A 22,914-nucleotide genomic window follows, 5' to 3' on the forward strand; every position below is an offset into this window, starting at 1 on the left:
CCTGCTGCATACTAAAGGATCCTGCTTGGTGTGGGTTGCTCCCCACATCAATTTCCACACAATGTCTGGCTTTTAGCAGTTTGGTCAGAAATGAGAGACTCAAAAACGCTCTCTTCAAAGCATTAGCTGCTGGACCACATACTGATCGTTGTGGGGAAGAAATGCTCACCTGCATAACCCACTGGAAAGAAACTCTTTGCACATAATTAAACAGAATGATTCTGCAGTAAATAGGCCATATGCTTTTACCTGGGGAACCACTGCTGATTGTGGAAGAGTCCAGGGCTGCTCTGGAACCTTCGCATAATGTTACTAGAGACTGAGATGTAATGTCTCTCTGCATTTGCTTTTAGTAAGGTCATGACATTAGTAACAGATTTATTGATTACAAAAATTTTTTGTTATCCATCTAAAAATCATCAGTAACTTTTGTATCTTTCAATGTAATATCTCCAAAATAAGAAACAGCATTATACTGTTAACTGAGGAAATCTTTAGCAGTAGAACTATCTGATTGTTTTTGTTTTTGTTTTTGAAAAAGCATTTTAAGCCAATCATGAAGTGATAGATATTTACTATAGAAAACATGAAAATATATAAGAGATAACGAAGTTGAGGGTACCTCAGCACCCCACCCAGAAAAATTAAAAATATTTTCGTTTTCATTTCATGAATTCTTTGCTGAACTTATCATTTTTATATAAAAAAACAATCATTAGATGTTCACCAGCAGAAGCTGGAGGAAGTGGCACAGAAAGAAGAGAATTCAGAACTGAAAACTCCAGAAATAGGGGTAGCATTGTGAAAAGGTTTTAATCAATCAGAAGCACTTTAAAATGAATAAAACATTCCAAAACAGCATTACCTAATTATCTTAACAAATATTTATTAAGTTCTACTACACCAGCAAGCAGCATAATGAGTTCATTTATAATCTAATTGAATGTTCTGTGACCCCTAATGGATTGTGCTCATTATTCTTTGCATTTGTATCAATATCTGAAGCTGTGTGAAGAGGTCAACTTTCAGTATCTAATAATGTAATGGAGCAACATGTAGAAGCCATATACATCAGAGTAGACCACACTGACCCATGTATAGTAACTTTTCGATATCACCACCTGCCACACCATGAGCATGAATTTGCAGATACTGAATTCTTTTTTTTTTTCCATTCTACATCACAGCTGTGAGGTAAAAAAACAAAACATTAAGTATCTCCCTGGATCTATTATCTTTTCCTCTAATTTGTCAAATTTGATGAGCTTAATTGGTACACTCTCAATTATGCACACAAGCATCTGTCATCCTTTACCAATGTGCCCCAATTGTTAAAAAATTATGTAAGTATTAATTAGATAATGGATTAATTTGGGTGAAGTGCTTTTGCTATCTAATGATGTGATAGTAATTAGGTTTCAAGTAAACCATAGAACAAAAAAGAGCACCACACAGCTTGTTGGAGGTGTAGTGTTGTGGAACACACACAACAGTATGTGTTCATTTCTGAGCAAGATTATAGGATTGTCATTTTAAAATGCTGTCAATTTATCACTTTATGGATTCAGTAAAAATTCCTCCTAGCACCTCCCAAACCAGCAGCAACATTTGAGAATCAGATGTTCAAATGTGAGCCTGTGAGAGACATTTCACATTCAAATCACAACAGTATATTAGCCAAACATGTGTTTATGTTTAAAAACAAGACATGCCATTAATAGCTCAAGGATTTTTAACTATAATTAACATACAGTCCTAAACATAATTAGACATGATTTCCTCTAAATTGGTATCTAATACAGTATTTTTCACATTAAAGCAATCTAGGTTCTCTCTGTCTCTCTCCTTTATCTTTCTATATCTCTGTCTCTGTTTCTCTGTCTCTGTTTCTCTCTCTCTCTCTCTCTCTCTCTCTCTCTCTCTCTCTCTCTGTGTGTGTGTGTGTGTGTGTGTGTGTGTGTGTATGCCTGTGTGCATGTGTTATGCTCATCTGTATGCATAGGTATGACTGTATGTACAACAGAAAGATCAGAAGTCACCAACAATTATCTTCCTCTGTCACAATTTTTGAGGTAGGATCTCTCACAGGAGCTGGAGCTTATCAGTGGTTAGTCTGGTTAGCTTAAATGTCCCAGGGGTCCTCATTTCTGTACCCCATCCATTTCTCAGTTACAAGTATCCAGTGCCTTTTACAGGTATTTTTTTTTCCGATTTTTTATTAGGTATTTACTTCATTTATATTTCAAATGCTATCCCGAAAGTCCGTTATATCCCTCCCGCCCCCGTTCCCCTACCCACCTACTCCCAATTCTTGGCCCTAGTGTTTCCCCTGTATTGGGGCATACAAAGTTTGCAAGACCAAGGGGCCTCTCTTCCCAATGATGGCCGACTAGGCCATCTTCTGCTACAAATGTAGCTTTAGACATGAGCTCTGGGGTACTGGTTAGTTCATATTGTTGTTCCACCTATAGGGTTGCAGACCCCTTCAGCTCCTTAAGTTGGGGATACAGACTTAGGTCCTCTTGCTTGTGAAGCAAGCTCTTTATCTCTGAACCACGCCCACACACCCCCTTTTTCTCATTTCTCTGCCTAGGTTTTGGTTGGTTTTCCCTCGGTAGAATGATAGTCTTTGACCTTCAATCAAGAATCTCTTACCACCACCAAAGCCCAATATGTGAACAAAACTCCATCACTCTCAACCAGTGAGCATTTAGAAACTAGAGTCCTTTACACCAAGGTCATTTCTCTTAGATTCAATGTCTCCCCTCACACGGGTTCTTACCTCAGTGTGCCAAGTTTATTATGTAAGTCTTAACCAGGAAAAGGAGGGCATTCCCATTCCAGAGAGCAACCCAAATGTTGTTGAAAGAACCCCTCACTCAAGTTTTGAATGCAGAGAACAGGTTTTGCCTTTGACTTTTCTCAATTCATAACCTCAGAATAGATACATTTTCTGAAATGTCATGAGGACACATTGAAAATACTTTAATCATGTCTGTTCTGCTTGACCACTTGAGTTGCTCTTCCAGTGTTCATTTCTAATGTCACATTTTCATACCATGTGGTGTGTTGGAAGAACTTTCCAAAGGAAGTCTAAAAACGTTGCTCCCCAATTCCACTCTTTCATTTGATGCTGTGCATTAATCGTCTGCTGACCAGAACACTAAGCTCAGGACAAACAATGGTACATGTCTGATAAACTCACTGTCTAGCATGGGTGAGACACTGCTTGAGATGAGGTTGAGAGAGGCTGGAAGAAATGGCTCCACCTATAAAACACTTGCTGAAAAGAGATGGGGCTCAGAGTTTAGATTCCCAGAATTCATGCAAAAATCTATACAGGGGTGATGACTGCCTACAATCTTGGCACTTGGGAGGAAGCACAGAGAAACCCTGGGTCTTGCTGGCTAGGATATAAGCCAGGACTGGGGAGCTCCAGGTTCTGTGAGAAACCATTTCAGTGACTAAATAAAGACACCCAATGTCACTTTTAGGACTCCACATGAATGCACACACATGTATGCACATATACAGGAACACATGCATACACATACATACATCATATACATATGTGTGAAGCAATACATTCTGTTGCTTCTGAAAGTATAACAAAGTAAAAACAGAATTCTAGGCCTTTAGGCCCAAGCTTGGGAATGTGGCCTTTGTAAAGGTATGCTAATCATAAAACAGATAGCGACATTCCTCCACCCACCCGCTTCCTGGGTTCAAAGAGTGCTCATTCAAAGAAAGTCACCCTGACCATTACCAGAACCTGCAATGCAAATGTGCTATTGTTAGGGGCTCTTAGAAGATGTCTTGAGAGTTAACAATTACCAGGTATTCCTTGTGACTCTTGTAACTTTGCACTTCCTTGTGACTCTTAACTGGTATCTTTGGTATCTTCCAACAACGCCCTACCCACTTCCTTGAATTGTGGTTTCTTCCTTTAAATACCCCCTTACCCAGCTACTCGGGGCACCACGGTCCTCTACCCCTGCGTGGTGTATGACCGTGGGCCCGAGAGCGCTCTTGAATAAAAATCCTCTTGCAGTTTGCAACAAGACCATTTCTTGTGGGTGATTTTGGGGTGTCGCTTCTCCTGAGTCAGAACGCGGGGGAGTATTCACTTCAAATGAGGAGCACAGTGATTGACAAAGTGGGCAGTGGCTGAGCTGATTCTGAAGGAAGGGAGGGAGAAGGTTTCCTCTGACAAAGGATAGCCAGCTGGACTGTCAAGCAGCCTAATGCATGCGGAGGAACCAACATTCTGCTGCTTACTGGAAACCCATCTCAGGAAAAAAGACAGACACTACCTCAGAGTGAAAGGTTGAAAAACAATTTTCCAAGCAAATGGTCTGAAAACAAGCTGGAGTAGCCATTCTAATATCGGATAAAATCGACTTCCAACCCAAAGTTATCAAAAAAGACAAGGAGGGACACTTCATACTCATCAAAGGTAAAATCCTCCAAGAGGAACTCTCATTTCTGAATATCTATGCTCCAAATGCAAGGGCAGCCACATTCATTAAAGACACTTTAGTAAACCTCAAAGCACACATTGCACCTCACACAATAATAGTGGGAGACTTCAACACACCACTTTCAAAAATGGACAGATCATGGAAACAGAAACTAAACAGAGACACAGTGAAACTAACAGAAGTTATGAAACAAATGGACCTGACAGATATCTACAGAACATTTTATCCTAAAACAAAAGGATATACCTTCTTCTCAGCACCTCACGGGACGTTCTCCAAAATTGACCATATAATTGGTCACAAAACAGGCCTCAAAAGATACAAATATATTGAAATTATCCCATGTGCCCTATCAGACCACCATGGCCTAAGACTGATCTTCAATAACAACATAAATAATGGAAAGCCAACATTCACGTGGAAACTGAACAACACTCTTCTCAATGATACCTTGGTCAAGGAAGGAATAAAGAAAGAAATTAAAGACTTTTTAGAGTTTAATGAAAATGAAGCCACAACGTACCCAAACCTATGGGACACAATGAAAGCATTTCTAAGAGGGAAACTCATAGCTCTGAGTGCCTCCAAGAAGAAACGGGAGAGAGCACATACTAGCAGCTTGACAACACATCTAAAAACTCTAGAAAAAAAGGAAGCAAATTCACCTAAGAGGAATAGACGGCAGGAAATAATCAAACTCAGGGGTGAAATCAACCAAGTGGAAACAAGAAGAACTATTCAAAGAATTAACCAAACGAGGAGTTGGTTCTTTGAGAAAATCAACAAGATAGATAAACCCTTAGCTAGACTCACTAGAGGGCACAGGGACAAAATCCTAATTAACAAAATCAGAAATGAAAAGGGAGACATAACAACAGATCCTGAAGAAATCCAAAACAACATCAGATCCTTCTACAAAAGGCTATACTCAACAAAACTGGAAAACCTGGACGAAATGGACAAATTTCTGGACAGATACCAGGTACCAAAGTTGAATCAGGATCAAGTTAATGAACTAAACAGTCACATGTCCCCTGAAGAAATAGAAGCAGTTATTAATAGTCTCCCAGCCAAAAAAAGCCCAGGACCAGACAGGTTTAGTGCAGAGTTCTATCAGACCTTCAAAGAAGATCTAATTCCAGTTCTGCACAAACTATTTCACAAAATAGAAGTAGAAGGTACTCTACCCAACTAATTTTATGAAGCCACTATTACTCTGATACCTAAACCACAGAAAGATCCAACAAAGATAGAGAACTTCAGACCAATTTCTCTTATGAATATCGATGCAAAAATCCTCAATAAAATTCTCTCTAACCGAATCCAAGAACACATTAAAGCAATCAGTATCCTGACCAAGTAGGTTTTATTCCAGGGATGCAGGGATGGTTTAATATACGAAAATCCATCATTGTAATCCATTATATAAACAAACTCAAAGACAAAAACCACATGATCATCTCGTTAGATGCAGAAAAAGCATTTGACAAGATCCAACACCCATTCATGATAAAAGTCTTGGAAAGATCAGGAATTCAAGGCCCATACCTAAACATGATAAAAGCAATCTACAGCAAACCAGTAGCCAACATCAAAGTAAATGGAGAGAAGCTGGAAGCAATCCCACTAAAATCAGGGACTAGACAAGGTTGCCCACTTTCTCCCTACCTTTTCAACATAGTACTTGAAGTATTAGCCAGAGCAATTCGACAACAAAAGGAGATCAAGGGGATACAAATTGGAAAAGAGGAAGTCAAAATATCACTTTTTGCAGATGATATGATAGTATATATAAGTGACCCTAAAAATTCCACCAGAGAACTCCTAAACCTGATAAACAGCTTCGGTGAAATAGCTGGATATAATATTAACTCAAACAAGTCAATGGCCTTTCTCTACACAAAGAATAAACAGGCTGAGAAAGAAATTAGGGAAACAACACCCTTCTCAATAGTCACAAATAATATAAAATATCTCGACGTGACTCTAACTAAGGAAGTGAAAGATCTGTATGATAAAAACTTCTAGTCTCTGAAGAAAGAAATTAAAGAAGATCTCAGAAGATGGAAAGATCTCCCATGCTCATGGATTGGCAGGATCAACATTGTAAAAATGGCTATCTTGCCAAAAGCAATCTACAGATTCAATGCAATCCACATCAAAATTCCAACTCAATTCTTCAAAGAATTAGAAGGAGCAATTTGCAAATTCATCTGGAATAACAAAAAACCTAGGATAGCAAAAACTCTTCTCAAGGATAAAAGAACCTCTGGTGGAATCACCATGCCTGACCTAAAGCTTTACTACAGAGCAATTGTGATAAAAACTGCATGGCACTGGTATAGAGACAGACAAGTAGACCAATGGAACAGAATTGAAGACCCAGAAATGAACCCACACACCTATGGTCACTTGATCTTCGACAAGGGAGCTAAAACCATCCAGTGGAAGAAAGACAGCATTTTCAACAACTGGTGCTGGCACAACTGGTTGTTATCATGTAGAAGAATGCGAATCTATCCATACTTATATCCTTGTACTAAGATCAAATCTAAGTGGATCAAGGAACTTCACATAAAACCAGAGACACTGAAACTTATAGAGGAGAAAGTGTGGAAAAGCCTTGAAGATATGGGCACAGGGGAAAAATTCCTGAACAGAACAGCAATGGCTTGTGCTATAAGATCGAGAATTGACAAATGGGACCTAATGAAACTCCAAAGATTCTGCAAGGCAAAAGACACCGTCAATAAGACAAAAAGACCACCAACAGATTGGGAAAGGATCTTTACCTATCCTAAATCAGATAGGGGACTAATATCCAACATATATAAAGAACTCAAGGAGGTGGACTTCAGAAAATCAAATAACCCCAATAAAAAATGGGGCTCAGAACTGAACAAAGAATTCTCACCTGAGGAATACTGAAGGGCTGAGAAGCACCTGAAAAAATGTTCAACATCCTTAATCATCAGGGAAATGCGAATCAAAACAACCCTGAGATTCCACCTCATACCAGTCAGAATGGCTAAGATCAAAAATTCAGGTGACAGCAGATGCTGGCGTGGATGTGGAGAAAGAGGAACACTCCTCCATTGTTGGTGGGATTGCAGGCTTGTACAACCACTCTGGAAATCAGTCTGGCGGTTCCTCAGAAAATTGGACATAGTACTACCGGAGGATCCAACAATACCTCTCCTGGGTATATATCCAGAAGATGTTCCAACTGGTAAGAAGGACACATGCTCCACTATGTTCATAGCAGCCTTATTTATAATAGCCAGAAGCTAGAAAGATCCTAGATGCCCCTCAACAGAGGAATGGATACAGAAAATGTGGTACATCTACACAATGGAGTACTACTCAGCTATTAAAAAGAATGAATTTATGAAATTCCTATGCAAATGGATGGACCTGGAGGGCATCATCCTGAGTGAGGTAACACATTCACAAAGGAACTCACACAATATGTACTCACTGATAAGTGGATATTAGCCCCAAACCTAGGATACCCAAGATATAAGATACAATTTCCTAAACACATGAAACTCAAGAAAAATGAAGACTGAAGTGTGGACACTATGCCCCTCCTTAGAAGTGGGAACAAAACACCCATGGAAGGAGTTACAGAGACAAAGTTTGGAGCTGAGATGAAAGGATGGACCATGTAGAGACTGCCATATCCAGGGATCCACCCCATAAACAGCATCCAAAGCTGACACCATTGCATACACTAGCAAGATTTTATCGAAAGGACCCAGATGTAGCTGTCTCTTGTGATACTATGCCGGGGCCTAGCAAACACAGAAGTGGATGCTCACAGTCAGCTAATGGATGGACCACAGGGCTCCCGATGGAGGAGCTAGAGAAAGTCCCCAAGGAGCTAAAGGGATCTGCAACCCTATAGGTGGAACAACATTATGAACTAACCAGTACCCCGGAGCTCTTGACTCTAGCTGCATATGTATCAAAAGATGGCCTAGTCGGCCATCACTGGAAAGAGAGGCCCATTGGACAGGCAAACTTTATATGCCCCAGTACAGGGGAACGCCAGGGCCAAAAAGGGGAAGTGGGTGGGTAGGGGAGTGGGGGTGGGTGGGTATGGGGGACTTTTGGTATAGCATTGGAAATGTAAATGAGCTAAATACCTAATAAAAAATGGAAAAAAAAAAAAGGAGAAAGAGGCTCTCCTCCCCCAGAAGCCCTCAACATCCAATATTTCCTCAGCAAGAACAAGTGGGGCCTTGGGATCACCTTCTCATCCATGCTGATATTTTAACTGGCTTAATCTACAATAGATCTTAAAGTTATATTATGTCATCCACATTTAAAAATAGATTAAATTAATTGAGGGTTACAAGTTAGTTATAAACAACTCACTCATGTCATGAATTTTATATTTCAACAATATTCTTTAGGATACTTCTTTTAGCTGTATACTGGACAGAAACGAAACCAAATATCTCCTTTCTTCGTGGGCTTGTTGGTTATAACAGACAAGATGTAGAACCATCTCTGTGTCTATCAGTGGGTGAATAGTTAGAGAAAACACATAATGTACACATGCTGTGATATTTGCAGCCTTTAAAAGAAGCCCTGACACTACCAACAAAAGGCATGAACCTATAAGACATCTAGGATGCTCAGTATTAATTACCAATTAGACACCTAGGGGGAAGTCTTTAGGCACACCATGAATAATCATCTAAATTCAAGTAAACCTTGGAGAATGTCTGTGAGGGGTTGTCATAAACATGCCAATTGATACAGGAAAGGGCATCTTAACTGTTGGAGGAATCCTGAGCTGTGTAAGATGGAGAGGCAGGCTGAGTAGAAGCACACACTAGTTTGCTGTTCTGCTCTTGACCTTTTTTTCAGTGTGACCAGTACTCAGTTTGTCGATGCTGTGACTTCTCTACTGTAACAAACTGTAACCCGGAACTCTGAGCCAAAGAAACTTTTTCCCATTTAGGTTGTTTTGCCAGGGTGCTTTATCAGAGCAAGAGGAGAAGGAACTAATATTATACAAAACTGTACTTATCTATTTAGTTTCAACAATCAAACAGCTATATGATGTCTCTTCCCTCATTGTTCTGTCGGGGAAACATAGCCAGAGAAGTTGAGTCACATATTGAAGTTCAGGGTGTGTACTGGAGTGATTTCCTTGTACAGGGGCTTCTTTTTAAGCCAATGGAAACTTGTAAAATTGAGTGAAGTAACATATGGTGAACTCTGAATATTTCCAATTATTGACCTCATTGAACTTTGACAGGATAAAATATATGGGAGTTGTTTCTCAGCAGACAATACAGTTTAAAAAATAAGTTGGCCTGGCTTTTACAACTAGGTATCATGTGGAAAAAGCTTGGAAGAATGCCTGTCCAATAATAAATACTGGCATAGGCATAGAACAAGATGCAAAAGTACAAAAAGAAATATATGTACTTAACATACACAATCACATTCAGCATATACATATTACATACCTGCAACATGCATATATAATGACATATATACACACACAAACACATATATGCATAGAACATACAAGCATGCCCACAACATATGTAATCACAGACAATATACACAACACAAACACATGCATGCAACAAACACAAAAGTGTATAATTGCTATACGTGCATAATTATAATATGCATAAACATATGTATGCATATAACATACGTGCTCATAGATAACACATATAAAATACACAATACATACAACACACATGCATTCTGTTGTATACAACACACTCAAGCACACACACAGCATACACATGTGTACAACATAAACACACACATCTGGTAAAGACTATAGCGTTAACAGCATCAAATGTCACATATTTCAGTCATTCTTTTCATCTGAAATTCTCAGGGTACATAGATTCTGGGAGCTGTAGTACCTCTCCTTCTCTTATACAAGTGACTGACACACACCCAGAATGTTCTACCAGATCCCTGTTCTCCAGCTTCCTGATGCAGGGCTCTTGGCTCTGCACTATACAGGACAGTTCTTCCAGCTCTTTACTTCCTATCTTTGCTCACAATACCGATACCATGCATTAAGAGGTAATCAAATAAAGAAATGTGCTTTGTAGCTTCACCTACTATGTGTATTTGTACATGGATTGGTATGCCTTAACAGCAGTATAAGCTGCAAGAAAATGTGAAGTCGAAAGAGTCGTTGAATTGATTGCTTACTCGATTCTTCTTAAGTAGGCAATGATCTCTGGTGCATTGTACTGAGGTGACATTGTTTAACTCTAATTTTATGGATTTAAATTGCTTCATTCCAACGTGAAGTTGAAGAGGCATTTAAATATGAATTTCAAGTAACTACTCACCACACACAGTTCGGACTGAGCTTGCAGATTGTAGCCTGTGTCAAAAATGATGATGCTCCAGTCATTTTGCTCCCCCTGCAACAATCCTGTGAATTCTGGAGATTGAAGTCATAATGCATAATGATGAGGACCCACAGAGACAGGGAGAATCAATATGAAACCTCATGTTTTTTAATGTAGTCTTTATCACATGAAGAAGCTGTTTTGATGAAAAGGGTTGAAATTGCTCCAGCCTTGAATTGTCAAACTGAGAAAGATTTTCTTTTCTCCCTGTGCATTTTTTTAAAACTAGGAGTTTGTATTAATTACTTATGGATTGCCTTAATTAGATCTCAGATGAGATGTTCTGATGTGTTCTTACAACTACTGCTGTGAGAAGCCTTTATGAGGTCTACTCTAATTTTGTAAATTACTGGAAATCATAATGTCATCATAAGCACTCTCTCAGCTGTTGTGGCTTGAAATCTAGTCATGGGAATAACTAAAAATAATATAATTAAGCTTTAAGATCAATTAATGAATATTAAGGGCTAGTTCTCCCCTATTGAATTTTGGTCCCATGGAAGTGATAACACCCTAGCAGGTGGATCTGACAACTGACAGTTACCTACTGACTCTGTACACCATGCACCTCTCAGCAAAATCACGCTGCAAAACATACACACTAAGCTCCTATTATAACTTCTGTTGAGTCATAGCTTGTGATGGCTTCTCTTGGTTGTCAACTTAACTATATCTGGAATTAACTAAAATCCAAACCATTGGGTGTATCCGGGAGGGATTTTTCTTAGTTAGATCATCTAAAGTGGAAATATCTGCCTTTAATACACATCTTTTGAAGAGGGTAGAGCCACTTTTAATCTGGGCCACACCAGCTGCTAACAGCCTATATAAAGAACATAGAAAAGGGAAGCTTTTACTCTTTAAGTTCTTGTACTCATCCTCACTGGCAAGTCCAATCCTTCAATAGCATTAAAGCCTACTCCTTCTAGACTCCAGCATATGCTGAAGGTCAGCCAAGACATCCAGCCTCATGGACCTAACAACTACTGGATTCTTGAATTTTCCATTAGTAGATGACAGCCATATTTGGACTAGAACCTAGTGGGGAACCCCCACTCAACTCCCGATTTGGCGTGCACCCAAAAAAATCATGAAGGACCATCTTGATGTAATTACATGAGGTCGTTTAATGATGGAACTCCGAACCGGCATGCATCCCACACAGGAGATAATGGATGTCGGCCACGAGGCTCGAAAGCTAGGGGTTTTTATGGGGTAAGGGGCTTAGGGGTGTGGAATTCAGCATAGCGACACACTATTGGCTTATTCAAACATCAGCAGAAAAATTACATGTACGTGCAGGGTGTCAGAGTTCTGTGACTCAGTTTAGATAGCCCTGTTATGTCTTCACATTCCCCTTTATCTTATGGTCAAGATGTTCCCAGGAATGTTTTAACTACAGGGCATGCCCAGGTTTGTTTTTCTTTTTTCTCAGCCCCAGGCAGCCTCTAGGCTCACAAACAACCAGCAATTTCTGAGTACTTTATATGACTTACAAGTCTTGAAATTTCATCTTTCTTTCAGGACTAGCTGGACTGTGACTTGTAAGCCGTGTGTGTGTGTGTGTGTGTGTGTGTGTGTGTGTGTGACAGAGAGAGAGAGAGAGAGAGAGAGAGAGAGAGAGAGAGAGAGAGAGAGAGAGAGAGATTCATGAGATTCATTCTATTAGTTAGTTCTGTTCCTTTACTTGTGGGTCACAACCTCATTGGGGGTAAAATGACCCCTTTGAAGAGGTTGGCTAAGATCTGTCTAACTGCCTTGCCAGTCTCCCTCCTATAAGCCTCTTCTTTCTTCATTTCTCTCCCTGTGAGCAGCATAAAAACAGGGACTGTGCTGGTTAGTTCTTGTCAGATTGACACAAGCCAGTAAAACATAGATATTTACATTATGATTCATAACAGTAGCAAAAAAACAGTTTTGAAGTAGCAATGAAAACAATTTTATGGATTCAGGTTACCACAATATGAGGAACTATATTAAAGGGTTGCAGCATGAGAAGGTTGAAAACCACTGCCCTAGAGAACTCTAATCAAGAAATACCCCGCTTGAAGACAAATTCTTATTTGTCTTATTCTCATTAAATCTTATTCTCATTATACCATATATTCCTTTATCTGTCAGAGATATGTCTATCTTGTATCTTCAATGTTCTGTAGAGTCCTTCCATTTGGCTTATGTTGCAGTGATAAGATACCCTGACTTAGTGCAATTTGGGGAATAAAGAGTTTATTTGACTTGCATGGCTTGAAGCAAAGTCAGGGAAGGAACTCAGAGCAGGTGGTAGAATTTAAAGCAGAAGCCACAGAAGGATGCTGCCTACTGGCTTATTTCCCATGGCTGCTGAGCTTGCTGTCTTCTGCAACACAGGACCAGCATCTTGGGGGTGGCCCCATCCGTAGTGAACCACACTCTCCCACCTCAGTCATTAGTCAACAAAATACACTACAGACTTGACTACAGGTCAGTCAGATGGAGGCATTTTCTGTCAACTGAGGTTCCTTCTTCCCAGATGAAAATGGCTTGTGTCAATCAGACAAGAAATAAGCAGCATGGCTCCTGTCTTCACTTATCTTTATGTTGCTCACAGGGAGAGAAAGAAAGAAGGAGGTGCATAAAGGGAGCTAGATAGTGGCATGTGCAAAGAAGATAAATAAAAGGAAAAAAGGAGGAGTGTTGAAGTTTCAGTAAATCTAGGAGCTAGAGAGATGTCCTTGCTTTTGCAGAGGACCCAAGTTAAGTTCCCAGCACCTACACTGGGCAGCTCAGATCAATTTACAATTCCAGCTCCAGGGCATCCTGTGCACTCAGATTCTTGCTTGGGTTCCTTCCTCGACTTTCCCTAATATAGACTGTGACCTTGAAGTGTAAAGAAACCAAATAAGTCCTTTCTTCCCCTAAGTTGCTTTTGGCCATGATGTTTGTCACAGCAACAAAAGTTTCAATGAACACCTTGATTTCTCATCAGAGGACTCTAGTTGTCCTACCAACAATAGCACAATAGCAGTCTGTTGTTGTGGATACTACAACAGAAAAATAGAATTTTAATCACTTGACTAAAGCTAAATGCTTTTGTCAGTGAAAATCTTCAAGCAAGTCACTCCACAGAATTCACCACAGCAGAGGCACCATTGTTAGTCATAGCTACCTTCTGCTGTCCATGGAGCCCTGCCAGTGTGTGCCAGCTTTAGCACTAATCCCCCTCTAAGCCAAAGGGCTATGCACAGCTGGACAACTTAGCAGAAAAAAATCCTGGACCACAGGAGAAAATTTATTTTTAATGTAGAATATTTTGAGGACAATGGTGTAGCTCTGTTACAGAGAGCATGCATGAAAATGTACTTAAAGTCAGGGTCCCATCTCCCATACCTCAAGCAAACGAAATAAAATATCTTGTAGAACACAAATTCACTTGAAATTCAATGCACATCTTAGGGGTGAAATGAATTGAACTGTGGATTAAACACGCGCCATTTTCATAGGTGAAAACTCCCAGAAACTCAGATCAAAGTCATGCAAATATCTGTGCTCCCAACTATGCTTTAAATTTGTGGAACAAATCTTAAATGGCAATATGGCACTTAGAGAAAATTTAACCAAAACATTTGACATTTTTACCCCAAAACCCTTGGACCATGAATTGATTGATACACATACCTACAACTTAGCTAAATTATGCCCTTCAGATGTGAAGACAGGCTTCCCTCTCCCAGAGTACATCTTAACCTTTGTACTGTTGAGTATTTTTCATGACTGCTCTGAGACAATATGGCATGCACACATCAATGTGTGTGTACACATTCCCATACAGGAAGCTCATGACAGACAAAAATAAGAATTGCACCAATGTCCAATTTGATGAATTGGTGGGTATTGTATCAGGATTAAGAGTAAGGAGTTACTTACAAGGAGCAGAGATGACTAAAAAGCATCTGCAATACTAGAAATTCTACCCCACCAAGACAAGTGATGACTTCAGAGACTGCAACCCTGAGATCTCTGTAAAGCTTGCAGGAAGCCACACAGCCTGAAAACCTCTTCTCCAAAAGAAAAAAAAAGATCACTGTTTATTATATTTTTAATATGCTTTGGGATTAATATAACTGTATCATCTCTTTATTCCCTTTCTCCTCTTCAACTTATCCCACGAATCCCTCTTGCTTTCTTTAAATTCGTTGCCTCTTTTCCTAAATATACAAATACAACCTGCTCATTCTGAGCAACGTTACTTGTGTATATATATGTGTGTGCGTGTACATGTGCGTGTGTGCAGATCATTTAGTGTACAATATCTTAAGTGGGGAAAGTCTCTTCCCTGAGGAAGACTATGCTCTTACTCTCAACATTACTGAGCTGCTTGTAGATCTTGGTCTAAGGTTGAAGCATAGTAAGCAAAGAACTCTATACTATTTGCCTAGTCAGGTCCTTAATCCATTTTAATTGTTTACTGCTGAGGATAGAGAGCCTTGAGACTCTCTCAAGATGCCCTTCTCACTAGCAGGTAACCATTTGCCTCCTGAGGCTCAAAACTCTACTTGAGGGGCTAGAGGGATGGCTCACTTATCAGGAACACTTACTCATCTTCCAGATGACCTGTTTTTTTTTTTGTTGTTGTTGTTGTTGTTTCGTTTTCTTTTGTTGTTTTCACATCACCTAAATGCAGCTCACAACTGTCTGTAATTCCAATCCTAGGGGATACAATAGCCTCTACTGGCTTTCAGTGGCCCCGCACACACATGGTTCACAGCCATACACACAGGCAAACATTGACACATACAAAATAAAAATCAAGCAAATACTTTAAAAATATCATTTAATATTGCAATTATCATTGTTCTTAAAATGTTTAGTTTTTAAAATCCAGCCTTTCTGGTCCTAGCACTGTATGCTTTTAATCCCAGCATTCAGGATGCTGAAGGAGGCAGAGCTCCATGAGTTTGAGGTCAGTCTGGTCTACATACTGAGTTCTAGGACAGCCAGACCTATATCATGAGGTCCTATATTAAACAAACAAACAAACAAACAAACAAACAAAAATAGTAAAATACAGCCTCTGTGCTAGTTTCCTAGGGTCTCTCTAGTATTTTCTCCACAAACTGGGCAGTTTTTAGTGAATATTATGGCTTAGATGTAAAATGTTTCTCGAAAGGCTCACATGTTTAAACACTTGGTCCTCAGATAATGGGACAGTCTTAGTTAGGGTTTTACTACTGTGAAGAGACAGCATGACCAAGGCAACTCTTATAAAGACATTTAATCGGGGTTGGTTTACAGGTTCAGAAGTCCAGTCTAATTTCATTAAGGCAGGAGTATGGCAGCATCTAGGCAGGCCTAGGGGAGGAGGAGCTGAGACATCTTCATCTACATCTTCATCTGGAGGCTACTCGCAGAATACTGGCTTCCAGGAAGCTAGGATGAGGGTCTTCTTTCCCTCACCCCAAGTGACACACTTACTCCAAAAAGGCCACACCCACTCTAATAGGGCCATACCTTCTAATAGTGCCACTCCCTGGGCTAAGCATATACAAACCATCACAGGTCCTTTCTGAGAACATTATAGAGACACTTAAGAATGGGACCTACTGAAGTAGGTCACAGAGGGGAGAGCCATGGAGGTTATAGCCCTGAATCACTTCCATTCTACCTTCCTGATTCACTGAGATATGAAGTCGAGGGTGGGGGTCATGCATTGAATTACTACTGTCAGCTCCTTCTCTACAGCTCACACCAAGATGTTCCTAGATGCCATGTCTTCCATACTGTCTGTATATTTCCTGTTGCTGTGATAAAATACCCCAATGAAAGCAACTTAGTGGGGGTAAGAATCTATTTTAGTTCACAGTTCCAGCTTATAGTCCATCATAGTTGGGACATCACAGTGGCCTGAGCTTGATAAAATTGATCACATGGCATCTACAGTCAATGGCAATGAAGTTTTGCATGCATCCTAGTGCTCAGCTCATAGTCTACACCCTTACACAGTTCATACCCCCTTGCCTAAGAAATGGTCCCACCTGCTGTCCTCCAACCGCTCAAACAAGTCAATCAACTCGGTCAAGTTAATTCCCCATAGCCATGCCCACAGGACAACTTGATTTAGACAATTCCTCCTTGAGATTCCCTTGCCAGATGGATCTAGATTGTACCCAGTTGACAATTAATACTATGAAGAGCTATATGTCCTTAAACAGTGAGCCAAAATAACTCTTTCCTATGTTGTTTTTGTTGGGTATTGTGTGACAAGAAAAATAACCTATGCAATGATATAGATTTAGTCTCTCACTGTCATCTAGGTCAGAAGCCCCAATTCCAGATCTGAGCAAGGCTGTCCATAGGCTCCATGAGAACCCTCCAAGGAACAACTGAGACTTTTTTCTTTTACTGAGATCCTGGGGACAGTCCTTGGCACATCTCTCCAATCTCTGCCTTCAAATGTTTCTCACCTCATTTATTTCTTGCTAGCACTCTGTGGCTCTGATAACAACCATAACCCACCCTAATAAACCAGAAGCATGCCCACATCAAAAGGATAGTTATTTCCAAATACATTAATATATAAATAATCCTGGTTTAAGGAGTTGATATTTAGAGTGCCCATTAGTCAACCTGCTGTAGCTTTAGGAGAGGGAGAGGGAGAGGGAGAGGGAGAGGGAGAGGGAGGGAGAGAGATTTGTATTTTTGTGTTACATAAAATAATCTATTTTTCAAAATGCTTTTCTAAATGAAACATTTGGAGACATTAACATTTTTAACCAAGCACATATTTCTTCATCTGTATTCTTGATCTTGCCACTTAGTTTCCATTTTAAAATTTATTTTTGTTCCATTTCTTTAATACCCGAAAGATATTATGAGAAGGGTTCATCCTTTTGTATTTCCCAGATCTCCCCTCTCCAGCCCCCTTCACAGATACTATAAAATATTCCACTCCCATTTTTGGTGTGTTCTCACTAGGAGTGCATTTGCCTGCTGAGCAGACATCTATCATGAACAGTCAAGTTTAATACAAGTTGAATATGTTGAACAAATACAGACTCAGCCTCTTTGATCAGTGAAAAAAAAAAAAGACTGTAAAACCCCACTAGTGTTGAGCTAACCACAAGCATAACCTTCTTAAGAGGAGACAAAGAGTGCAGCACAAAGACTATGTAAGAATCCTTACAATAACACGTACATTTCCAAACACCTTACAGTGAGATTTGACCTCCAATCTTATGACAGTTGAGGTTGTTGATCTCTCCCTAGCCTTTTTCCCTCACTCAGTTAATGCAGTTTCCATATCATTTTTTAAATATTTTCTCAGATTGGCTGCTTTGGGCCAGAAGAAATAAGATTTGTGATTTCATGGAGAAGACACAAAACTTACATTTGAATGGAAGAGAGACAAAGACAAACCAGTTTAGAGAGTTTTGTCTCTCAGGACGCAAGTACTCTGGAGGTAAACCCACCACCCCTTCCCACAGAGAGACAGAGGACACTACAGATCTGTAAGCAAAACAGAAAGAAGTGGGCACAGGATTCTGATGGAGTGTTGAAGAAGTCTGAATACAAAACCTTCCATCTCTTCTCCATCTGGTAAAACACTCCATGTGATTTCAAATCCGAATTAAACATAACACCTCCCCATACAGATTCTGCCAATATTTTCTACCAGGATTCATTGATACCATCATGATATTCACTTCACAAACAGTTTTATCAGTAACATATGTCACTCAGTACACATGACAACACATTTAGTTCTCTGAATGTCTGCTCTATGTTGTTGTTTGTTTGTTCCAGGATTGTAAAATTCTTGCAAAATGTATTATATTTTACTCATTCTCAGATAATAAATGCTAGAACATGATCATGCTTGGCAGAAAACTAAATGCACTGTCACTGTTTAAATAACTACAGACTATCAAATATATCACTATTGTCCAGAGTTAACTAAACTGTGCTAGATTCTCTTTCCCAGTTGAAACCTAATGACAGTAAAGAAAACAAAAAACAAAGCAACTGTTACGGGGGAAACAAAGAATGTGCTCTTCACTAGCATCCCAGTTACAAAGGAGCCCATGGTTGTCTCAGCGACTTGAGTCACTCACGAATGAGTGACTAAATATCTGGCACAGATGAGAAATATAAAGAAGCTAGATATCTAGCAAACAATTTTAAATGTGTTATTTCACCAAGGTGTGAACACACACACACACACACACACACACGCATACGCAGTGCCTAGAGGAAATGTGAGATCGCTTTATCATTGGAGTTACAGAATGTTGTTAGCCACAATATGGGTGTCCCTGCACCAAACCAAACCCTTGTCTTCTGGCTATATATCATCCAGTGCTCTTAACCACTGAGCCATCTCTCTACCCCTCACATTATTTTTTCAAATGGATTTCAGGTACCCTAGTCTGATGCCAGACTCATTACAGACCATTACATGATATTGACCTTGTGACCCTTTGCCTCCAATTACAATTTGCTAGGATTTTTAGTCTGTTCAACCCTGCCTGTTTTAAAGGAAGAGATTTTTTTTTACCTTACCAACAAGATAAAGTTCAAAGAGGACACAAGCTGCTAAAATATAGAAGGTTTATAAAAGGCCAGAGCAAGGACTCAAACCCAGATAGTCTGCTCTTTGGCTTTATCCTTTGATGCTGAAGGAGTTTGACCTTAAAGTCCTCTTCATATGACTAATCCTTAAATATTTGATGACAAATTCCCCTCTCTGGTTCTTCAGAATGTCCTCAATTACTTACATTGCATTAACTTTTTGATAGCTACATCAAAATTCTGCATTTATTAAGGTTTGGGGAAACTAATTCTCATAAGTGCTTTTTACATATTGACTCAAGGAAAAACAGTAAGCTCCCATGGTGTATGCAAAAGAGGAGAGGCATGTGCACTGATGAACAGAGGTGGAGTGTGAAGGAGTCTGACTGGTAGGAAATGACTTTGAATCTGTAAGGCAATCTACAACATTGTTGTTGCCTGACTTCTAACTAGAACAGCACCAAGGATGAATGACTCCAGTTTTGAGCCAGTCTTTCTACTTCCTTTGGTAAAGATAGCAATTTTCTAATGTTTATTTTAACACAGAGAGAAACTTAAGCAAGTATTACAGTCTGTTTATGAAGTCTTTCCATAAAGGGTCACATATGGAAGTCTTGGTTCCTAGCAGGTGGATCCAACCAGTTACAGGTAAACAGAGTTTGACAGTTCTATGGGAAAATCAGTACCGCCTATGCAAATTTGTTGCCATCTTCCCGTAAATACCTAGGGCATTAATGTGTTTGGCATTAAGAAGTGCAGGAGTTGATTCTCATTATCAAATTGGAGATTATATCAAAGTCACCCAGGAGACATACCTCTGTTTATGTGCTTGTGAGGGAGTTTCCAGGAAGGAGAGAAGGCCCACAATAAATGTAGGTGACATCATTGGACTGGAGTCCTAGATCAAATATAAAGGTAGAAAGGAGAAACTCTGTCACCCTCAATTCTCTGCTTCCTGGTCTGGTCAGTGCCATGGATCTGGCTACCCCTGCTACTTTGCCATCTCCGCAATGATGGACTGTTCCCAGTGAACTGTGAGCCCAAACAAACTTTTCCTCCTAAGGAAGTTGCTTTCTGTTAGGTATTTGGTCATAGCAATGAGGAAAGAAGCTAATACAATAAGCATCACATGTTCTTCATTACCATTTTTTATGGTAGGATTTCCTGTAACTTTTTCAACCTTGAGCAAATTTTAATACGTTCAAGGGTAATATGATTTTTCCATTAATGTAACAAAATAAATAGTACACTCTAACAGTAGATTTTCAACCATCTGTAAAAGTTTGTTCTTATTTTTTTTCAAAAATATAACTCTTAATTTTTTACTTGTAATATCTTTTTTGGTGTATCCAGGATTTCATGCCTGAGCTGAACTGATATTATTCTAGCTGATTAGGAATAGATGACTTTAACTTATTCATAACTAAAAGGCACTACCCAGAAATTATTTTCTCAATTGTTTTATCCAATATGTTAAGCTATGAATATCATAGAATACTCTAAATTCATTTTTATTTTTGTAAGAATGAATAATTGCCAAAGATAAGCTGCCAAAGGTTTTTAAAGCCTTGAGATTAAGTGATTTGAGATCCAGAGAGATTTAGATGTTAAGAGTACTGGCTGCTGTTTCAGAGGACTGAGCATGAAAGAGCACACCAGACACACATAGACATACCGACACACAGACACACAGACACACAGACACACAGACACACAGACATACAGACACACACAGACACACACATACCCTAACACAGATAAATGTAATAAAATAGTCTAAAGTCACATACTGTATATGTTCACTGTGGGGTATTTAAAATGATAACATTCACAGAGTAAGTAAAATAAATGTTTTCTATAGAGGATGGGTACAGAGTTTGAGGTTGAAAAAGCAATAAAATGTGTTCATAATAGTTGCATCACATGACAAATGTAAATTTCAAAACCAGGATTGTACTGGCTAGTTTTGTGTCAACTTGACACAGCTGGAGTTATCACAGAGAAAGGAGCTTCAGTTGAGGAAATGCCTCCATGAGATCCAACTGTAAGGCATTTTCTCAATTAGTGATCAAGGGGGAAAGGCCCCTTGTGGGTGGGACCATCTCAGGGCTGGTAGTCTTGGTTCTATAAGAAAGCAGGCTGAGCAAGCCAGGTGAGGCAAGCCAGTAAAGAACATCCCTCCATGGCCTCTGCATCAGCTCCTGCTCCCTGACCTGCTTGAGTTCCAGTCCTGACTTCCTTTGGTGATGAACAGCAGCATGGAAGTGTAAGCCGAATAAACCCTTTCCTCCCCAACTTGCTTCTTGGTCATGATGTTTGTGCAGGAATAGAAACCCTGACTAAGACAAATTGGTACCAGAAGTGGGGTATTCCTGTGACAACCTGACCATGTTTTGGGGAGGACTGTGGAAGGACTTTGGAACTTTGGGCTTGAAGATCCATTCGTTGTTAAGAGCTCTGTCGGATGTTGTGTAGGAGCTTGGAAGATAATGTTGAGAACAGTGCAGAAGATGGAGGCCTGGCTTGTGAAGTTTCAGAGGGAAAATTAAAGACTCTTTTCAAGGGACATTGCTATTTTGGAGTTTGATTATTATGTGGTTCTGGTTAGCTGGGACTGAAGAATCAGTTGTGATTAACAAGATACCAGAACTACTAAAGCAAAACCTTTGCATTACTGGGACTATTGATGCTGGTTAGCTGGAGCTAAGAAATTAGCGGTGATTAAGAAGAGACCAGTATCATTGAGGTGACAACTTCTGGGAAGTGTTTTCTGAAAGCACAAAGAGGCTGTGTTCCAGAGAGATGGCCAAGGTTGTACTCCTGCTGCAGCAGGACTTGGTAATATGTAAGGGTCACCCAGGTGGTACTGGTTTTGAAGGCATGAAGGGGTCACGCAGAGCAGCTGAGGCTTGGCACTGTGAGAGGCCATGGGAGGCCATTGGTGAGGGTGCAGCCTCAGTTGCAAATGAAGGCCCAGGACTGAAGGGGTCATGCAGTGTTTGGAGATGCCAGTACCATGAGATGACCACCAAGAGCAGCAGCAGCAGTGGAGTACAGGCATCTGGAGCCTAGAGGATGATGTGTGTGCTACAAAGGGCCTGGCTGGAGAAGTGACCCAAGCCCTTGGAGGAGCCCAGAAGATCATGAGTTGGATCCCAGACATTGGACGGTTGGAGATTGACTTTTGCTTTTGATTGTGACTGTGCCCTGATATTTTCCCTCTTGAAGGAAGAAACTGTTTTAGTGGAGCCCACAGTTAAGAGACTTTTAATTGTAAAAAGACTTTGAATTTTAAAAGAGATGGATATTTTAAAGAGATTGAAATTTTAAGCATATGTAAAGACTGTGGGACTTTTAAAGTTATTTAGAATGGGGATGAATAAGATTGTAAGGGTTGAGGCTTACTAGTGATGTTTTTGTGTGTCAAGTTGACAAGGGGTCAATTGTACTGGCTAGTTTTGTGTCAACTTGACACAGCTGGA

Source organism: Mus musculus, chromosome 13, assembly GCF_000001635.26.
Source record: "Mus musculus strain C57BL/6J chromosome 13, GRCm38.p6 C57BL/6J".
In the NCBI taxonomy this organism is placed as follows: Eukaryota; Metazoa; Chordata; class Mammalia; order Rodentia; family Muridae; genus Mus; species Mus musculus.